The sequence below is a fragment of the Canis lupus genome, chromosome 14, assembly GCF_011100685.1.
Source record: "Canis lupus familiaris isolate Mischka breed German Shepherd chromosome 14, alternate assembly UU_Cfam_GSD_1.0, whole genome shotgun sequence".
Taxonomy (NCBI): Eukaryota; Metazoa; Chordata; class Mammalia; order Carnivora; family Canidae; genus Canis; species Canis lupus.
In genome coordinates, this window is record NC_049235.1 from 39,734,793 (window position 1) to 39,756,771 (window position 21,979).

Here is a 21,979-nt window from a genome sequence, read left to right on the forward strand (position 1 = left end):
CTCTTGGTAGTTAATGATCCCTTTTCTCTATCTCCAAAATCCCAAAGACTTCTTTTCAAAAGGTCCAGAAGAGAAGAGGGGAAAAAAAAAAAATCAGCTACAGTTTTCTGCTGCACGGCAACTCTCAAAGACACTATGCAAATGGCTTATGCTAAAGAGGAAAGTAGCCTTTCGCGCCCCCACCGAAGGGCAGCCTCATCCCAAACCCCACGCCGCCGGCCTGGGGCGCCGCGGAGGCACCGCGCGGGCGGCGCTTGCGGTCGCTGTGTCGGGTCGTTTCTTACCTCGGGGTCTTCTTATAGCCGCGCCCCCTCCCCACCGGCGGCCGCGCTCCCGCCGCTGCAGCCTCGGCCGCCCGTTGGCTGCGGCGCCCCTGCGGCTCGCGCACACTCCCCCGCGCCGCGTCCCGCACACGCGCGCTCCCGCCTCCTCCCGCCCGGGCGCTCGGCCGGCGGCGGCTGCGGCGGCGACTGGCTGGCAGGTAGCGAGCCAGCCGGCCTCGGTCCGGTAACCCATGGCAACCGCCCTGGTAACCCATAGCAACTGCGCTGCGGAAAGAAAGAAAGAAGGGAAAAAAAAAAAAAAAAACCCGGGTGGAGGGGGGGGTGGGGGGAAGCGGTGAGTGGGAACAACCACCGCGAAATGACAGCGATTTACAGCACAAACCTGCAGCGCCCTGTCCCCTGCCCCACCTGCTGCCAACGTGGGCAGCGCGAGGCCCCCTTCCCAATGTGACAGTGACAGCTCTGGCGGCCTGAAAAGTAGTAATACAACAGCAAGGCAGAGGGACCTCGCTGGGCGGTGGGGATGCAGGTTGGTGTGGGAGGGAGCTTTGCAGAGCGGAGCCCTCCGCCACCCCGACCCCACGCCCCCCCCCCCCCCCCCACTCCCGGGCCTCAGGGCTCAGTCGTCTCCTGGGCCCCCGCTGGGCCTGCGAGCGCGCGCGGAGCCGCGACCCCGCCGCTCCGGTGGGCTCGGGGTCGGCCGCGCGGGAGCCCCGGGAAGGCGAAGGCGGCGGCGGCGGCGGCGGCGGCGGCGGCGATGCTCGGTCTCGACCCACCCGAGGCTTTGTTCTGCAGATGCTCGCGGCGCTGCGGCCCCCCGGCCCCGCCGGCCGGCCCGGGAGAGGCGGCGAGGCCTGGCGGGGCCCCCGCGGGCGCCCCTGGGGCACGGCCCGTGCGCCCCACATGGGTCATCTGCGCCCGCACCGCACCCATTAGTTAACCCCTTTTCCTCTCCAGTCTCCCCAGGACCTTAAAACCTGCGGGGCTGACGCGCCGACGCCGGAGTTCGCCTCCTCCCGCCTGGAGAGGGAGGGGACAGTCGCGCTTGGCGGCGGGACGGGGCCTCGGGGTCGAAGCCGTGCCTCCGGGCCCAGAAACGGGCCTGGGTCAGAGTTTAATGCCTGTGTGTGCCGGGGTGGGGGTGGAGGGGTGGGGGTGGGGGTGGAGACACAAATCCCCCCCGGCTTCGGGCTGCGGGCCCAGGAGCGCCGCTCGGGTCTCCGCCTGGGAAAAAAAGGAGGCGCGCGGCGGGCGGCAAACCCGGTGCAAGGCCGCGGGAGGACAGCGGGGGGCGCTGCCGGGCCGGCGCTGCGAGGGCCGCTGCCGCCCGAGAACGCGCCGCCGGGGTTGGCTAGCCGTCCGCGGGGTGGAGTGGTGTTCGGGGTTCCCGGCGGAAGGAACCTGCGCCTCGCAGAGATTAGGGGAGCATCGCCTGCTCGCTCGTGTGTTCGCGGACCCTCCCAGCCCTCCACGCGAAGACGATGCGGGAACCAACCTGGGACTGGTTCCACTGGGTGCAGAGCACCTAAGCACACGCAAGTCCAACCCACCAGGAAATGTCCTGGGGTGAAGACCGGCTGCCCCAGCTAGGAAGCTGCAAGTCCGCAGATCTAGGTCTAGTTCAAATGAGCTGGGATCCCAAGCCCATTTTGATGTTTTAAGAAGGAAAACGTTTGACCTGGATGATTTTTGAACTCCTTTGAGATCTTAATCCTCAATGAGTTTCCTTCTGTAGATGTGGACCAGTTACAAATCCAAGTAGCAGAGCCAGCAGCCACATCTTTTTTGGGGAGGCAAAGACGCACACGAGTGTAACACCCCCTCATTCGTACAATGTATGTTCCTGGACAGGTGATCGGATCCACAGTGTTTTATCTAACTTTTGCTGGTAGACAGAAGGGAATCTGGTTGTGTAAAGACTGCTGTTTTAAATCCTTTCATAAAGGAAAGAGTCTTCCAAACATGTATTTTTGCAGCCACAGATCCTAGGGAACCTTGGTTGATTTTCACAAGTATGCACGTTCTGGGCTCCACCGTCTCCTGGGCAGCTGGGGCCGAGAGACTGTACGAGCCTTTAAAGGTAAAAGGGAGCTACTTGCGTGCCTGGGGATCCATTCAGTACCATCCCAGCCCTCTGGTCGTGGTGTACTGGGAGCCCTGTGCTTTAATTTAATTTTTTTTAACAAAAGCAATTACAGAAAAGTGCAAATTTAACGTGTGACATTTAACATTTTGCCGTGGCAGGCAGCCTCCACTTAAATGGGGTCTTTCTGCAGAACAACAGGAGCCGAAAGGCCTTGTGTCATGGAGTAATGTAAGACACAATCTAGGCTGCAAACGCACAATGAATCGGGAAGGATTTATGTAATTAATTGACCAGTCTTAACCTGTTATCGTGATGTAAGGAATTTGGAACTCATTAATTTGGGCTCTGACAGATTTCATATTAGAGCTGGCAAATATGGATTGAACCTCTTATTCTTGTAGCAGCTGGAATTTCCATGACAGTGAGGATTAGTGAAGAAGACCTATTGCTGGAGTCAAACTGCCTCTTTGTAATCAGTAGCCCTGCTCTGCATTAAAGGGATAATGAAAAAAAAAAAAAAAAGAAAAAAAGAAAAAAAAAAAGGAAGAGGCGTTATTACCTGGCTGAAGAAGCCGAAGGGGCTTGTGTTCACTCTGCTGGTATGTGTGTTGAGCTCCAGCATTTGCAGGCGAATGAAAACATTAATTTCAATCATAAAGTTAGGTGGTTTCCCAAGCACCTTGAGAGAATGAGAAGGTAGAGGGGTCTCAGGGTCGGGTTTGGTATTTTTGTCAAACTTAAAAGGGATGAAAAGATGGAGCCTTTGAATTTCCTCTATGTGAACACAGAGACTGTATGGAGAAGGATATAGAAGTCCTCTGAGGGGCAAATGGTATTTCTTGTAATGTCATATCCACAAATGAGCAATTGAGAGCCTTGAAGGAGAGCCTGGCTTTCTTAGGAGCCACTCACTGTCTCCTGCTCAGAGCTCTTTCATGGACCTCACGAAACCCAGGACTCACATAATGAGCCTTTCATTGATCATCTAATCTCTGTCCTCTTCACAGGATACGATGTCTAGTAAATCACCCCTTTGGAAATGTCTAATTTCTTTTTTGAGATTTTAAGAAAACCCAGTAAAGACCTAACTTTCATTTTTCCCCCTTGACAATCAGAAAATTGCTAGGTTGAAAAAAGGGTCTTGAGATTAAACTAAATGTCTTTTCTTTTCCTTCCTTTCATAACACTTTCCCCCTATTGCTGTGCTATGTGATAAGGTTAATATAACAACTGCCGTAGGGATCATTAATACAGGAAGATAAGCAAAGTTGCACGTTTAAAACATTTTCAGGGTATCATTTGCCTCCTTCTACTGATAAAGAAGCCTTTGGTAACAAATGCAGAACGCAGGCACTGAATATTTAACTTTTTAGACAGGAAGCCCAATTGACCTTTCCTAATACAATATTATTCATAAATACTCTTGAAAGCTGGGTACTGATTGCTCTTGAAATGTGTTTTTTTCACTTGTGTATTATCTTTTAAAAACTTTCATTCGAGCATGACTTAAATTTTAATATGACAAATATTATTATAATATAAATCTTTGCAAAACAGAAAGATTTCCAGCCCTCCTCCCCGCCTCCCTTTTCTGTGCTGTCAGGTTCCAACTGAATTCCAAAGTAAAGAATTTTCTTTTTAGTTACTGATAATGGGATTTGATCTAGCAACGGAGTACTTGGTACAAAGATTTGTTTTGTGATTATCTTGTTAACGACTGATTTCTTCAGCTTTGGTTCCATTTAAATGAATGCATAAAGATAAACACTAGAAATTGGCATCAGTATATTAATGTTATCCTTCACATTGAGAGAGCTAGTAGTTGTTATTGGTATTATTATTTCAGTGGGAAGGCTGTGAAGATAAACAGTTGATATCAGCCAGACTTGGATAACTAATATAAACCATGACAAGGGCGATTAATAGTGTATATAAACACACTTCAAACTTGTATACATGATCTCAGCTCTCACCTACGGATTTCTTTGTATTTTTTTTTAAGGGTAATTTGTAAGTTGATGATTACAAGGTTATCAACTCATGTGCTGTGTGTACTGTTTATATATTGGAAGTATGGAATGGACATATTGAAGCATGATTTGTCAGAGAGAGTGTTGACTGAAAGGAAGTCTGATGAATTGAGTTCTGGCTCTGCCCCTAGCACATACCCAAAGGTAGCTCCCAACTCCTCTGGACTGCAGTTTCCTCATCACTGCAATAAGAAGATTGAATACAGAATGCAGAATGTCTTTAAACATGTAATTTTAAAAGGTGTTATTTAAAAAAAAAAAAGAAAATTAGGTTGAAGTTTCCATGGTCAGTTACATTTTCGACACATTGCATTAAACAAAATTTAACATTAATTTTTCTGCAGGACTTGTTGGGGCTTTTTATATGTTAATATACACTGTGAATCTCTATGTGTGTGTGGGAGGGGGCAGGGAGGTCTTCTTTATGCGGTTTCCTTAAACTGATTTGAAGAAGAGAATCTAAAATTCTATGATTTTTGAATCTGTAATATTTTGGATCTCTTCCCAGAATGAATAAGGGACACTTGCTTTCATCCTAGATGTTCTTGAGGTGGGGTGTGGGCATCACTAAGTAAGACGCATTCCCCTTTAGAGAGCAAGTTCTATACAGAGACAGGGCGTATGGTACTAAGTTTAAATCTTAGTTTCAATGCTTACAAGATAAGTGACCTGAGAATGGGTGACTCAACCTCATGGCATTTTTTTCTTTCTTTATAGCATGAGGACAATAATACAACGTGAGGCTAGGTTTGGAGTGCTGATGAAGTCACTGCATGTTCCCTCTGCTTGGATGGGTCTTTTCTTTTTCCCTCCCAATGCCTTATTGTTTGGCTCATTCCTACTATTTATTTGGCACTCATGTCATGTCTCCTATGCGCTTATGACTGATGTCAATTGTGACCACACCCACTACAGGTCAAGTACCCTCCCCGTGGTGTTTCTGTAGTAAGATCCATGACCAACCTCATATCCCCATGTGCCTTTCTGCCCTCCTCTCCTCTGCATGATTGGTCACCCGTCTGTCCCTCTGTTTAGGCAGAAGCTCCTGGAGGGTGAGGACTGCATTTCATCTCTGCCTCCCACCCCTCACTACCCAGCACCAGCCTATAGTTTAATACAGAGCACATTCTACAGTCAATGATGAAGTAACTACTGCCATGTGGTGGGTGAAAGGCCTGCAGACCCTCCTAAAGCCCCTTTCCTGCGGCAGAACCAACAAAAGTAGTAGTAGAAGAGCTCAGAGAGCAGGAGCAGGTAACTCAGAGGTGTTTACCTCTTTGAACTTGGAAACTTTGGTCACCCTGGGGGTGCCTGAGAGAGAACCCTCTGTTGCAAGTGCCTTGTTTCTTATTTCTCGTCTGTAGTAGGCCTGGAGATGATAAGTAACGTAACTGTCCCTTCGTGACGTCTGCACGGCAGTCAATAAATGCTTTGCTGGAGATTACTGTTTTCGTTGATCAATGAGACCATTCAATGAAACATTTTGATAAAATATTTCTTTTGGTCAACTTGTTTCTGATAAGACACTGTGCCTTGTGCAGTGTGTATACAGTAGAGTGACATCTGAAAAACTGGGGGTGGTGGTGATTTCAAGTTGAAAGATTTGACTGTGTGGACAGGTTAGCAGTTTCTCTAAATGTCTGCTGCTGTGTCATATATAACCCTATATAAAGCTGAAGCCCAGACTGGCTTTTATTTATTTTTTCTTATTATTTTTAAAATATTTTATTTATTTATTCATGAGAGACACAGAGAGAGGCAGAGACATAGGCAGAGGGAGAAGCAGGCTCCCCGCAGGGACCTTAGTGCGGGACTTGATCTTGGACCCTGAGATCACGGCCTGAGCCAAAGGCAGAAGCTCAACCGCTGAGCCACCCAGGCATCCCCAAGACTGGCTTTTAAAGAGGAACTGAAAAGTAATTTAGGGTTTTACTAACATCTCCTAAAAAGCACCAAAGGAATCTAATTTTAACACCCAACTTTCTGTCTCTGTCTCTCTCTCTCTACACACACACACACACACACACACACACACACACACACACCTCATTTTCCTTGTCAGTTTTTTTTAAACTTTTGGCAACTTCAGGGACTGTCCAAGCTTCCAAATCCCAGCCCACACTGGCTCTTGTCTTTCTCCCCCTCTTCTCTATTCTGTCCTACCCATCCCTTGCTCTTCTCTCATGGAAATTGGTGACAGCAATCTCCAATCCTCTTGGTTTCTGGCCACTTTAATTCCAACCAGAGTTCCTGCAGTCTGGCAAAGACAGACTTCTGTGGGGTGGGGGGCAGGAGGGCCGGGGTGGGGGCAAGGGGGGATGAGAGTGTAGATGTGGGTGTGCTGGGCACAGAGGGTGGGAGCCGGCTGGCTCTACTCACAAGGTATTCTTCCCCCGTCGCAGAAGCGAGCAGAGCAAACCCGCAGTCTAACCCTGCCAATGCAGCTTCCTGAAACTCCTCATTTTTTAGATTCAATAATAATAAACGGTAGCTTGGCATCCCATTTTTATTTTCCTTTCTGTGGGTCTATCTACCAATTTCAGCCTCTGACCTTCAGAGGAATTCACCTAAAGCCACGATGTAAAAATCAACCTTATTTCTAAAGACCATTGGAGAAAGAGTCTGTGACTTTTGCTAATCCCCAAAGGATTAACAACTTTTTTTAGAAAATTATTTTAAATCCATGTGCCTTGGGGCGCCTGGGTGGCTCAGCGGTTGAGCGTCCACCTTTGGCTCAGGTCATGATCCTGGGGTCGTGGGATTGAGTCCCGCATCAGGCTCCCTGCTTCTCCCTCTGCCTATGTCTCTGTCTCTCTTTCTGGGTCTCTCACGAATCAATACATAAAATCTTTTTTTTTTTTTAAGATTTTATTTTTTTATTTATTCATGAGAGACACAGAGAGGGAGAGAGAGAGAGATGCAGAGACACAGGCAGAGGAGAAGCAGGCTCCATGCAGGGAGCCCTATGTTGGACTCGATCCTGGGTCTCCAGGATCAGGCCCTGGGCTGAAGGCGGCGCTAAACTGCTGAGCCACCGGGGGTAGGGGGGGTGTGTGCTAAATACATAAAATTAAAAAATATATATCCACATCCCTCATGCTGCCTGTGAGGCCCAGTCTATGGCTGGATCACTTGAGCTCAGGGTAAATGTGTAAGAAGCATGGGTGATGCCAAGGAAGGGCAGACTCTGTGTCTGTCCCTGGAACAGGTATGCCCTCCATGCACAGAAATTCCAAAATCCTGCAAGCAGGGTTGGACTGTGCAGGATCTAGGGAGGGGAAGGCTGCATGTGTCCATGGGTTGGATGCAGCCAACGGGGGTTTAGAATACAGCCATATTTTTATGTGGGGGAAAAAAATTAAATGTTTTTCTTAACCTTTTATTTTCTAGTTGAAATGTTCCCAACATTGCTATTTCATCCTAAGTTTTGCTGGAATACTTGATGGTTCTTTTCTGAATCGAGCTTGTCTGTAACTGTAGTAAATAGGGGGCCTCCAAACTCAAACATGACATTTTGGTAAGGGTTTCGACAGTGAGTGGTATCATGAGCAATTTGATTTAAGGTTAGTTTTCGTGCAGTCTAGGGACTCCTGGAGCTTGTGGAGCCGGACCTCCAGAGGAGCAAAAACCATAGCCAGGAGTAAACATGGATTGAGTTGAGCTGCTCTTCCGACCCCGAAGAGGACCAGAAGAAAAGTAAGAGAATGGTGGAAGCAGGTGTATGATACTGTCTGTTAGAGGGAAGGAGGCAGTTTTGAAATAGAATGTAAGTAAATTAGGAGCTGGAATTATGTAAAGAACACACTGTCATTATAATAAAGAGAGCCCAAGGAGCAGCGTGGCTCCAGGGAGCGAGAAATCTATTTCTCTTTCAATAACTCTCCGCCACAGGTAGGCAAGGCCCGCTCCAGGAAATCATCCGGGGACACAGGCTGCCAGGTGGTCCTGCTGTCCCCGACAGGAGCTTTCCAACGTTGCCCCACTCCCTCCTATGTCTAGCTCATGAGATGGAAAGGCGAGAATAACTGGGTCAAAGCACTTTTTAATTAATTAATTAAATTATTTTCTTTTATTTTACTTTATTTCTGTTTGTCAATAGAGTTCTCAAGCATACACACATGTAAAGACAATGGAGTATGATACACTCCCCCACCCTATGTGCCCATCACTGAAAGTTACCTTCATGTTGTAGAACATGTACCATTTACGTGCCCCAAATATGCCCTCCCCCTCTGCTGGATTATTTTAAATAAAATCTCAGACCCCTTCAAGCAGCTATCTGAAAGTTGCAGACATCCTTGTCTTGCTTGGTAGAACTCCGTCACCAGGCCACGTCTAGGGGTGAGCAAGGCTGGGCAGAGTGTCCCAGGGGCAGCTGTGTGCCCAGGACAGAGGAGAAAAGGCTGCACTTGAGATCACAGGATTTAGGGGGAGGGGTGCTTGAGAGAGGCCACGGAGATTGAAGTGAAAATGCACAGGAAACACTAAGGACATTTCTAGACGGTAGTAAAATCCAAATGATGACGACTATATCAAGGCTATAGTGAATCTTCTGCTCTTGAATTTTTAGCTAATGCAACATTTGCTGAGCAAAAACAGAACAGCAAGATGAAGTGGCTTAGAAAGTCTTCACAGAATCTTGCTTTTTTTCTCAACTGTGTAAAATTAGCTGAGAAAATGATTCTAGAGGAGAGTCAATATATACTCTTATGTATTATGAAGAGTCAATATATACTCTTATGAATTATGAAGATGGTTTGTTTGCTGCTACTGTTGTAATTCTGTCTTTGTAAGGTGTTAAAAGGTGTAGGTTTGTTTGAGACCTTGTGTATCTTTGTGTAATAGAGAGGGAATGAGACACCAGAGAACTTAAAAGGAGCAAAAGAAGAACTAGTTTAAACTAGTGTAATGAATCAATTCATGCCAAGAAATATTTATTGAGCTTGTGCTATATCCAAGGATTGTCCTGGGCCTCAGGGATACAAGGATAACAAATGGATAGTCCTTGTTCTCGGGGGCTCTCAATCTGAGGGCAGATACACATGGAAGCATGACCATAGTACGAGACAGAGTGAATTGGGTGCCACAGCTGAGAGTAGTGGGCACGCATCGCTCTACCTGCCTACTGTCCATTCTTTTCCTGCAAGAGTCTTGATTTTTCCTCAGGGGCAACAGTTCTTTGCTCTCAGTTCATAGTGGAGCTGATTCAACCTCCATGCTTGGCCAATCAGAACAATGCTATTTCCCTGGCCCAGGTCATTGGTTCAGGAGAGGGTACAAGACTCCAATGGTTTCTGTGCAGTTATAGAGAAAAGAAGTTCTCTTTTATCTTCTGGAGGGTGGATGAGGGTGCAAGCCTGGAACCCTGGGACACCATCTTGCCACTGTAAAGGGAGCCTGCCTGAGAATAAAGCCACAAGAAAGAGAACAGAGCTGAGAGAGAAGAGAGTGGGCCTTGATGACATCACTGTAAATCTCTTAAATACTTCCCACCTCAAGCCCTGCAGGAAGCACACCACTCACCGATTTATTCACTCATTCATTCACTCACTTGCTCACTTTTCTGGCATTGGCTGCATTTAATCCCTGTAACATTATTACGAATAGGTACCATTATCCCCAGTATATAAATGAACCTACTGCTAATTAATGGAAGAGTTGGAATTTAACACAGGTCTGTTTATAAATCCTAACTCATTTCCCTATATGATTTCCCTAGACACAGCTCTTAAGAAAATAGCTCTTATTGACCAATGGATTCTCTAAGCACCTAGCATAGTGCACTTGCTTCGAAGGAGCCTCTTACACATTTATTGACTGTATATTTGTGATATAAGGGGGGTGGTGGTGCTGTTAATCAGAGTAGGGAGCACATAGGAGGTGAAGGAGGAAGAGGAGGAGAGGATGAAATTCAAGTATGGCAGTGATGACTTTGGGGTGGGGATACAGGAAGAGATGGTGTGTTTTGAAGCTCCAGTGTGGGGTTGAGATCAGCAGAGAGGTCAAAGATGGAAATTCAAAAATCGTCTGAGAGGAGAATTGACAGAGGTCATCTCTGCACAAATGTCTAGTCAGTGAGACCTGCTGTGACCCCAAAATTGCAATGTCCTCTCAACTCCCTTACCCTGTCCCTCTCTATCCCTCTTCTCTTCTTTATAGTCTCCACAGCACTCACCACCTATATCCATGTTACTTACCAATTCGTTTTTCTCTGTCTCCTCTGCACCCACCCAACAATATAAACTTTTTCTTGTGCAGAGAGATGACTGTTATTCCCTGTCTTATCCCATGTGGCCAGACGAGTGCGTTGCACATAGGAGGTGCCTAAAAAAGATACTTGTTAAATGAATAAATGAAAAAAGAGGAGTGGATGAGGTTGCTCACTGATGGCAGACCTTGAGGGAAAGGGACAGAAGGCCAAGAAGAGGAAATCTGGGAAAAGACTGAGAAAGTCTATGAGGCAATACGCAAATCAATAAAGAGCAATTTCCAAGAATAAAGAAAGCAGAGGGTTTCAAGAAGGCAGGAATGGGCTGGCAGCAGGGCCCAATGTTGCTGAGAGGTAAAAAAAAAAAAAAAAAATCCGCTTCCATTATATTTGGGATAAATTTTCTTTGGTAATGTTGTTCAGCAGCAGAATGTGGTAGCACCTGGGCTCAGTATATCATGAGAATATGAGTTCCAGTCCGGTCATTTATTAGTGATGAAAATCTCTGAACATCTGAGCCTTGCTTTCTTTACCTGTACAATGAGTATAATACCGATCCTATCTCAGAGCATGATTGTGAAGGTGAGCTGAATTACTGCATGTGAAATGCAGGTGTACTTTGAATTATCACTATTATTACTGACTTGCAGTGAGTAGAATAAATGTACAAGAAAGAGTCACCAAGATTTCTATAACCATTGTTTTTTGGGATTCATCGATTTCAAGACAGAACAAAATACAGGATGAGTCTTGCTGTCATTTTTCAATCAGGGCGCGTTCTCATTTGAAAGGGAGTACACTGTACTTATGAATTCGAATTTGGGGCTTTTTCTTCATCATGCCTAATTCAGGCTTTCCACACCCCTTCTTGCTCAGGCTGCTTATGCAAATACAGAACCCCAAGCCAAGAGGCAACATTTCAGTTCCCTGTCAATTGGGCTGAAGAGCTGCATGCAACCATTCTCTTCCCCTGCCCCCTCCCAGGGCATATTGTTTCTCACCCTTTGTAGCCAGGAGGTTGCATTTCTCCTGCCTTTCTAGAAAATCACTGATTATATTTATGCCTTTTATATTTAGCCTTTTATATAGTAGGCTTTGAGTTAGATTTAGTCCCAGTGGTTGAAAGTTCAACGTTTTCTCAATATTTTCCTCCAAAACCACAACCGTATTTGGCAGCAAGGAAGATGAGGGATGAATAGGCTTCCATGTTGCTTGGTTATAGATATGGAGATGCTGGCAGAAATTTGCAAGCATTTGCATATATACAATTGTCTGTCTGATGTTTGCTTCCATGCTTGCTCTCCTCCTCTGCCCTCTGTTCTCTTTGTGCAGTGAATTACTAATACAAATACAGATAATGAAATTTCTGATCCCAGCCTGCAAAGCAGACGCACATTTTGGAAGGTATCTGGGGAAAATGGATGGGCTCTCTGATCTTGTTGCTTTATCCGGACAAGGAAACGAAGGGGAGAAAGTAATTACAGGGACTTGTCTTTGAAGGTAGAATGAGTGGCACTGACAGGATTTCTTTTCAGAGAATCTTGTAGAGATGCTATTTTCTTGTTAATACCAATAGGTATTTCCCGGGAAATCGAGTTTACTTATTAAAATGTGTGTTCAGCAGATGGGGCGCTGTTCACAAGAAGCAGAACAAGTTCTGTCCTTGGGGCTTCAGAACAGGGGGGTCTAGGGACAGGTGAAGTTGGTCCTCAGGATAGGGCAAATCTTGAAGGCTGGGGGAGGTAAATTTACCCCCGAAACCATCTTTTGGTAAATCACTGCTTCTGCAGATTCAGGAGCTGCCAGTTTCTTAAAGCAGATGTGTGACTTTGTTGGGTAAGTGGAGGTGGTATGGCTCAGGGGCCCTGGGTAGGTGACAGGAATAACTGGAAGGCTCAGCCCGCCTGACTTCAGAATATGTTCCCATTAGCTATTAGAAAGACTGCTGGAGGAGAGAGCTGAAAAGAAACTCTAATTGGAAATATTTTAAGGCAACAAATAACATTTTCTTATACCTTTCCCTGCAAGGGGACCCAAAGTTGATACGCTGGAAAGCGAGCCACTAAAATCAAACCTATGTTTTCTTAAACAATCAAATGAATAAATAATGAAGTTCTCGTTGTCAATGGACTATATAATTTATGGCATAACACGATCACCTTCTGTTCCAAATACGCGTGTCAACTCTTCTTTTTAAATAATCTTTGATTTTTCCTATTGTTGCCCTTTTATCATATGTCACGTATTAAACACCAGTTCTGTTTGTATGGACAGGTTTCTAAACAACCCGAGTTTGTGCTGACAGCTGTACGAAAAGAACAAATATGTGCTTTTTATTTCATGTAAATATGTATTTGCTGTCAAATAAGACAGGGTTAAGGACACTAAGATTTTGTCTTTCATAGCTCACTAAGGGACAGCTAATCTATATCAGAAATAATTTTAAATGTAGAACTGCGGTGTGGGAAATACGGACCTCCCACTGGTTGAAATAACATTAGTAGAAAAAGAAATTCGCTGGGAAGGGTTATAAAATGTTTACTTTGTCATACAACTTAAAATATGTTGGGAATAGAATTTTAAAAAGAGAGAAATGAAAAAAATAAAAATAAAAGAGAAATGGCTTAGAAAACTGTACTAACAGCTATTACTGTCTTGGAAATTAGTTCAGTGGTATCATAACTTTAAATAGATGTATATGAAAAAAAATAGACATATATGAAATGATATAACTTTCCAGTAACATGGGGTTAAGTAAAAAACATCGCTAGTATTATTTTAGATCAAGTAGATTCATTCCTTGAAATTGTTGTTGTTAAAGAACTCATGGGGCACCAGCTAGGTGCTTTGCTTTCTTTCTGTTCTTGGATAGCAAAGCCTTTAGAGCCCATAATGGGGTAAGTAGGGGTACACTCTTAACCACTGCTGTTTTGTGAAGAGAGTAAATGAAAGAAAATTTAGCTTAAAAATGCAAACAGTGCTCACCCTAATGTGCTGTTGGACTATACACAGTGGAGATTTCAGCTAGTATGTGGAATTCATTTGCAGATATAATGGATATGAATTCGAGTATGAAATATTAATTATGTACCATATTGCTTCTGTTGGGATGCGTGCTGTCTGCCATTTTCGGTGGCACTGTGGGCTGATTTTCCCCCTGACTCGTTTCTTGTTTCTTGATGTCCACCAGGCAGTATTGCTGGGATGTGTCAGCCGAGGAGCTACCTTACTGGAATGACTGTTGTCCCCACTTTCCTTTACGCAATGAAGAATTAACTGTTCAGGTACAGCCCTCTGCCTCCTACAATATATCTTATGACACAGAAGGAGAATTTTAATAAGACTTCCAAGGGGTCTGCTGCCATTTTTTAGAGGAGGGAAGGTGTCCTGCAAAGGAAGTGCATGGAAACTCTCAAGAGGAAGCTGTTGAAAACACCCCCAGTGAGAGGAACGGGTGTCATCCCATTTTATTGTCTACCTGTCACCACAGCCCTTGCATGATTCTGACAGGCTGCTCTTTTCTCTTGTAGCCATTGCTGCTTTATGTCATTTTCTTGGTTGAACATCTTTATTTCTGACTTGTTACAAACCATTAACTAGTTTCCAGGTTTCAGTGTCCTGGATACTTTTGACTAGTAAGTCATTTGGCATAACAAGGTTTCCCTTTATCTTCTTGTGAAAGAAAATCTCTACATGAAATGATCAATGTTCCAATTTTTATGAATCCTAGCAGATAGGAAGTGCCTGTCATCGGATGCAAGGCATCTTTTCTGAAAGCATATTCTACTTCATATAATGGAACTTGACAGACACACTAGGTAACCGTTATGCTGTTTGCAGGGAAGCTTTGAACAATTCAGGGGGGAAAGCAGAGAACTTTACAAATATATTTAACTTGTAATGGTTGCAAATAAACACAATACTGTTTTTAACCAGATTTCGTGGATGAAATGTTTTTAAATGTAAACTTCTTTGAATATATTTTTTTAAAATTCAGTCATTTAACAGTTGTCAATCTGTATAAACACACTTTAAAAGTGGTCATGAGGGACACCTGGGTGGCTCAGTGGTTGAGTATCTGCCTTCAGCTTAGGTTGTGATCCTAGGGTCCTGGGATCGAGTCCCACATTGGGTTCCCCCTGGGGAGCCTGCTTCTCCCTCTGCCTATGTCTCTGCCTCTCTCTCTGTCTCTCTCATGACTAAATAAGATCTTTAAAAAAATAAAAATAAAAGTGGTTATTATATGTAGTAGCGATAAAATGAAGACTGGCTGCTTTGGGTGCTGATATTGAAAATAATACAGACAGACGTGTGGCTTGATGACATATTGCTAAAACATGAGGAACAACTTAGATTTTAGCTTGCTTTTTCATAAAGCTACTCACACATGAAATTGATGTAATTAAAAGTTTAGATGATATTTTCCCAAATTACTTTGTATTATTAAAGTTTTAAAACTATACTTGTAAGACAATGCACTTCCATGTTATGTGCAAAGCTATTCATGCAATGTTGTATTTAAATCCTAAATAGAAATATTAATTTATCCTGCCCAATTAATGGATGAAGGAGCTTTTATTTTTATTTATTTTTAAATATTTTATTTATTTATTTATGACACACGCAGAGAGAGGCAGAGGCACAGGCAGAGGGAGAAGCAGGCTCCATGCAGGGAGCCCGACCTGGGATTCTGGGTCTCCAGGATCAGGCCCTGGGCTGAAGGTGGCGCTAAACCGCTGAGCCACCCGGGCTGCCCTATTTTTATTTTTAAGTAAGCTCTACACACAATGCAAGGCTCGAACTTATGACCCTGCTATGGAGAGTCACATGCTCTACTGACTGAGCTGGCTGGGGACTCTGGATCAAGGAGATTTTAAAAATCAGTTAGTGGCCTGGCAATTCCACTTTTGGTGCTCTCTCTTAGTGAAATAGTTGAGCAAGTGCATGAGTATGTAAGTTCAGTGTATGTGGCACTGTCTTTTAATCGTGAAAAATTGGAGACAGCTTAACAATCTGTTAATGAGGGAAGGGATAAATGGACCATAGCACCTCTATAAAATGGAGCATTATACTGTTGTTTAAAATATGAACTACAAATGCATGTGCTGATTCAGGGGCTGTTGAGTAAAAAAAGCAAATTGCGGCACAGTATGCAGAGTGTGATACCACTTTTGAGGGTAGGGGGACTCTTCTTCCCCACCTTCTGTATCTTTAAATGAGCATGGAACAGTCTGGAAGAATGCTCAGCAGACAACCTCTGGCTGTGAAAGCATGGGAGAAATAAGAAGAAAGCCCTGATCTTTTTGCTTTATATACCTTCATATTCCTCGAATTTAGATCCTCTAATGTTTTTAGACATTATGAACTCACTTGACAATCTAATTAAATAATTTAAAAAGGAAATCTAATGTCATAGAAAGGACAGGATGAAAAGAGATAAATGTAGCTACTTGAAATTTCTAACAAAGAAGCATGGCTTCCTTTCATTCAGTCAGCTCTGGCACTTAGAGCATTTGTGTCTCTTTGTGTATTTTAACAGAACCTCAAAATCTGGGTATACATGCTGTCAAACCTGGGTGTGTGTCATTCTAGGCACTGGCAGTGGTCCTCACTTGGTTCCTTGGTGCTGTATTTCAAATCAGCTCATGAATTATTTATAGTACATGTGTAGGTCAGAGACACACTAACCCTGACAATCATTCCATAATATTCTCTCTTTAGCATCAGAAGAGAAGAGAAGGGAGTAATCAATATGCAACATCAGAGGTACATTTCACATAGATATGGTATATGCACTTAGAAAAAAAAGAGTCAGATCTTTACAAAAACCTGTCAGCCTGGCATTAATCTTGTATTATGAGTAATGTGGCTATCTATGAATCTTTAATATTTTTTAAATGATGAAATTGTATGGTATGCTCTACCAAAGCAAATTTGATAAAATGTGAGAATAGTTTGATCAATGAAGATGCTGATATACTTGAATAAAAAAACTTTAAACCTAGCTCATTAAAGCAGAAAAAGCAACAGCTATCCTTTGACCTAAGGGTAAATTTTCAGCCCCATTAAATTAAGTTCTCCTGTTATCCAGAATGGCTGGATATTATTCTTTAAACAAGTTATAAAAATAACTGTTTAGTTAAAACCATCCTCCCACTAGACAAGAAGCTCTGGTAATATACTACCAGCAACCAATATGGTGCTGTCTCCTGGCTTATAATAAAACCTGTATTTGAAAATTCCTAACAAACACACAGATTAATGTTTCATAAAAAGATACAGCCATGCTTGAGAAATATTACAAATCGAATGGCTTGTTTGAAATATAGTTATATTCATTTTCCCCCATAAAGTAATCCTGGAATAATTTTTTCCAGGTTTAATTTTCAGTGAAAGTAAGAAAAGTAGATCAAGAACTTTGCTTACGAAATTTGACTAATGAAGAAATTTTAATCAGTGCTTGTTGAACTGAAGATAAAAATATAGTTTGTTTCTACAGATTTGAGGAGAATTAACACGTATCTGATTGTTAATATTTGATTCTTGTTTAATTATTTATGATATCAAGGAATGAATCTGTCAAGTAAATAATGAAATGCGTACATGCAGCATATGTAATTAGGTTAGGTGCATAAATCCAAAGTGTTCACTTTATAGTTGTCAGTGTAAAATTTATTAATAATGAGAAATGTTAAGTGAAGAAAATTCTTAACACAGTCTACCTCATTAGTGTGGATTATAGCAATTGTTGGTCAAAGAAGAGGAGGCAAGGGATGAAGAGGAGAAATTAGGCTTCATTTTCTTAGTTGTGCTTGAATTGTTTAAAAAATCTTCGTGTATTGGAGCACATTTTCCTTTCTGCTGTTTAGAAATGTATGATTTGAACAAACGAGTTGTGGGTTTGAGTGAATGCCGCAAATGGAATAATTCTAGATTGAAAAAATAGAGGCCCAGGGTTTCTAAATCCAAACAATATTGAAGGGGGAAAATTCAACTACCATTGAGAAGTAAATACCCACTTTTATGATTGAACTGAAAGCATCTATTCTTAAAATTCGTCTTCAATTTCATGGTGATGGTAATATGATGGCAAGGAATGGATTACAGCTGTGTTCTTCCGTTTGTCCCTTTCATCTCACACTGAAAGGGAGTAGAGGAAAGAAGCACCTTGTCAAGGACATTTCTTGGACCTTGGGTTTCCCTGGGCTGCTGGGACAGGTAATGAAACAGGGACTTGAGGAGACTTTAGATATCTGTGGGTGGGGATGTAGGTAGTACCGGGCCGGGGTTGAGAGTACACCCGGAGGATATAATCTAGATCCTGCCCCTGATGGGACCTGGCTGAATGGATGCCACCTACCCTTTCCTTCAAGATTTGTTTATTTATTAATTTGAGTAAGAGACGGAGAGAGAGTGTGTGTTTCCATGCGCAGGAGGGGAGGAGGCTGGGGCAGAGGGAGAGGGCTAGGGAGGAGAGAAGCAGACTCCCTGTTGAGCGCAGAGCCCCATGTGGGGCTAGATCCCTCAACTCTGAGATCAGATCACGACCTGAACCGAAATCAAGAATTGGAGTCTTAACCCAAGGTGCTGTTCAGGCACTCCAGAGCCTACTCTTATTCAGGACTTTGACTTGATAACCTGAGTAGAGTTAGTTCTGTCCTTAAACGTTAATCATTAATAGAATCATTAATAGCATGGGGTCGTGTAGAGGACAATCAACCAGAAAAACAAGATGATGAGATCCTATTCTGCCACTGATGGCCTGACAACTTCCAGAAAGTTCTCTGAACTCTAGGGCCTCACTTTCTTCACTTGATCAGATTAGAAGGCTGTGATTCCGGCTCTCATGGTCTACGATTCACAGAGATGACGCTGAAATACATCTGATTTTGTGCAAGCAGTTCCATGAGCTTCTTGAACAAAAATGGGGGAGAGAGGTAGTATTATTATACGGACATTCATCATCTGACTGGGTATTGTTATAGAGGCAGTTATACATTTATTAGAAGATGGAAGATACCATCACAAAAGAAGTCCATGTATTATTTTAGTAAATGATATGAATCTAACTATAGCTGCCACCAAAGAATTTCTTGCCTCATACATATGAAAGTTAAAAGAGAATTGGAAGCCTATTTAGGGCAAAGAAGTGACTTTACAAAATAAAGAATGTTATGTTGCGATTTCCTGCCTGCCCTGATTAAAAGGGGGAATGCTTGTTTAATAATTTTATCCTCAAAAGCTTCTGTGATTTACAGGCTTTCAAAATGGTAATATTCTGATGGTGAATAATCCAGTTATCAAATTATTTGCTCAATCAAAGGAATTATTTGCTATCCTCCTGACCTTAATTCTCAGATGTCTACAGCCTAAAGAATTTAGGGCAGAAATGGCTTAATACAGTCAAGCATTAGTGTTATTAAAGGCAAACTCCTATGTGGAGTCTGTAACATGGAAATATTTAGGAAAAAAGAAAAGCAAAAGAGCAAACATGATTTTTACCACCCACTAAGAAAATTATCAGTTGAATTAGCCAATCAATTTGCTACTGACTAAACTAATATATACCATCTTAACACGTATTTTGTAGAAAGAACAAACTACAAGAATAATCTCAATGACTATTTCTGACTTTCAAATAAACCATCATAAGTTGCATGGAAGAGATACTTTCAGCTGCTTACCCACCAACCCTCCCTTCTCCCTTGGGAATCACCCCTTTCCTCATCCAGTCCAGTATCTTGAGAAAAGAAGATTTTTTAAGCCAGTAAGCTTTCAGATGGTTTATATGCATAACAGATGCTTGAGGGACTAGCTAAAACTTACCTTTTGTTTTGATATTGCCTGTCCTATCCCCTGCCTTCCCCCCCAGTCCCCCAATATAACTCAGGGATAAATCCTGGTTAGTCATCAATGATGATAGTTTCATCTCCCTTGCCAGTAAAAGTTTAGAGATAGGCATATGATCCAACTCTGGCTAAGGGCATATGAAAAAAGATCTTCTGAGGTAATTTTCTGGTATAATTTTCCTATTCTTCAGAAGAAATTAAAGGTAAGAACAGTTCCACTTTTTTGGCTGGTTGTTAGCTTGTCTTGAGGTGATGCCTGGAACTACAGTAGCCATTTTGAGACCCTGAGGAGAACTAGCTAACGACAAGGCCAACAAGCTGAGGATGGCTTGGGTCCCTGAGGACACTAAACATTATGGAGCCATTAAATTAATCAGCCTCAGCACCTGCCACCTTGAGAATTCCTACATGAGATACTACATTTTCCTTGTTGCTTGAACTAGTAGGGGCAAGTTTTCTATTCTTTACATCAGATTTGTCCTAATGAAAACAAGAGGTGCAAGAAACTTTATCACATCTAAGAGACCATCCTTAAGTTGGGAATGAGGTTTATATATTCTGCTGATAATATTTAGGCCTATGCTATTTGGGCATGTACACTATTTTAAGAGTATTGGGTGTACACTCAAAACATCTGCTAAATATTACTAAGAACAAACACTAAGTAACAAAATTTTGTGTTACTAAATATGAGGAATGGGAAAGGATTTTTGGAAGAGGTGGTATTTAATCTGGACCTGGAAAGAGCAGTTGTATTTGAATAGTTGGAGATAGGGTTCAAGGGCATTCTAGACAGTGTGGGCAATGAACGTACTAAGGAAGATGAAATGCAAGAGCATGATTTAGGGGTTTATGATGGTAGACAGATAAGGCTGGAGCTGGTTAGGTACAGATCATGGCAGGTGTTGAATGTCTTGCTAATGGGTCAGGGCTTTTTTTCCTCGGCAGTGGGAAATATTAGAGATATTGGAGCCAGTCACCATATTGATTCTGGAAGGATTGTTAAAGCACATAGCATGTATTTTGTATATTTTTGTGCATATTTCAGTGAAGAGTGTGCATGGTTTTAATGAAACAGAAACAATAAAAATCAACTTTCCATTCTAATTTGAATTCTATGTTTTAAAGCAGCTGACAAAGGAAATGACTAAGTGACTGGTTAAGTAGCCATTGTTTCTGAAAATGTCCAAAAGCAGACACAAATTCTCTAAAGAGACTGCCTGAATGCCAGCAAAGAACATTTCAAAGGTCAGACACCTGCATGTGTGCGTGCAGGACAGTTAAATGGAAGGTCTGATGCTCCGGGAGGGAAGAGATGCTTTGCCTGTGTAGGCAAAGGACTGTCTTGAAGGAAAAGGAAATTGGGGAAAAGCTGCTTAGGGCCCTGAGACTGAATGGGGTTGGAGGTGAGTGCCCAGGAAGAGGAGTTGGAAGGGTGAGGTTCCATTTTCAGTATCTGGAGCCGACCCTCTTCCGTCATTTTACTGATGAAGAAAGGGAAAGAGAACAGGGTAGAGACATGACCAAATTTTTGGGGTTTTTGTTTATTTCTTCTTATTTTCTCTCATTCCAGAAAGGAATGAACTTAAATATAGCCTGAATATACATGAGGCAGCATGATTTCACTGCTAGTAGATATGGGGATAGAATGAGACTTTCCCGGGGCGCCTGGGTGGCTCAGTGGTTGAAACTCTGCCTTCGGTTCAAGCTGGGTTCCTGGGATGGAGTCCTGCATCAGGCTCCTTGCAGGGAACCTGCTTCTCCCTCTGCCCATGTCTTTGCCTCTCTCATGAATAAATAAACAAAATATTAAAAAAAAAAAAAAGAATGAGACTTTCCTAAGCTTTAGCTCTTATTGAGTTTACTGAGGTGGTAGGGAAGCTGAAGGGACTCCCTTTCAGAAAGGCTCCATCTTTGCTGGTTTTCTGCTAGGACCTATTTACTCATGTTCCATATTTTGCGTCTGAATATGCCAAAGAAGCTATGTTCCCACTTCAAGGCGGAAGCAAGGCCGTTAATCATTCTCTGAGTTTTGTCCTAGGTTTTAAAACACGGAAGAAGAGCCAGATCTCTAACGTTCCAGGACATTAGCTTCAAACAAGCCTCAGCTGACGCTGGCATCAGTACCCCCACTTTCAGTACTCTATGGAATAATGCCTATTGTTCACCTAAAACTAGCCTTTGATTGGACCTTATCCTTGATTCCTGAGGGAACACATACCCTAGACTCCTTTCCAGGATAAACCCCTCAACCCAGGTGATGATGAGACTCACTCTCCTTTCCTTTCTGAGTCTCCCAGACACCCTGTTTGCTACCCTCGGTCACTCTCCCTATTCAATAAACTGCTTTCACTTTCTCTGGCTTGTTTGGTTTCTATCATGTATGAAGCCAAGGATCCTCTTAGCTGGTCCTACAGGACCCTCCCTCTGAGGCCTTGGACTCGGCCTGCCTGCATCACTGAATCCAGCAAATCTATCTCTACAAAAAGTAGTTTTGTTGGTTGGCTCCTCCATTGCTACTA

At 43.1% G+C, this 21,979-nt stretch overlaps 2 long non-coding RNA genes across 2 annotated transcripts; one reads left to right on the plus strand and one right to left on the minus strand.

The window, feature by feature from the left end:
* Positions 1-563: 563 nt before the first annotated feature.
* LOC111098806 lies at positions 564-14,605 on the plus strand. The gene is made up of 4 exons (XR_005369579.1): positions 564-813; positions 5,436-5,654; positions 7,980-8,096; positions 13,799-14,605. It is a non-coding gene; the product is annotated as an uncharacterized LOC111098806 (long non-coding RNA).
* On the minus strand, positions 9,318-11,665 carry LOC119866302. Its single transcript, XR_005369580.1, has 2 exons — positions 10,598-11,665; positions 9,318-9,801 (listed from the first exon to the last, which is right to left on the minus strand). It is a non-coding gene; the product is annotated as an uncharacterized LOC119866302 (long non-coding RNA).
* Positions 14,606-21,979: the final 7,374 nt, after the last annotated feature.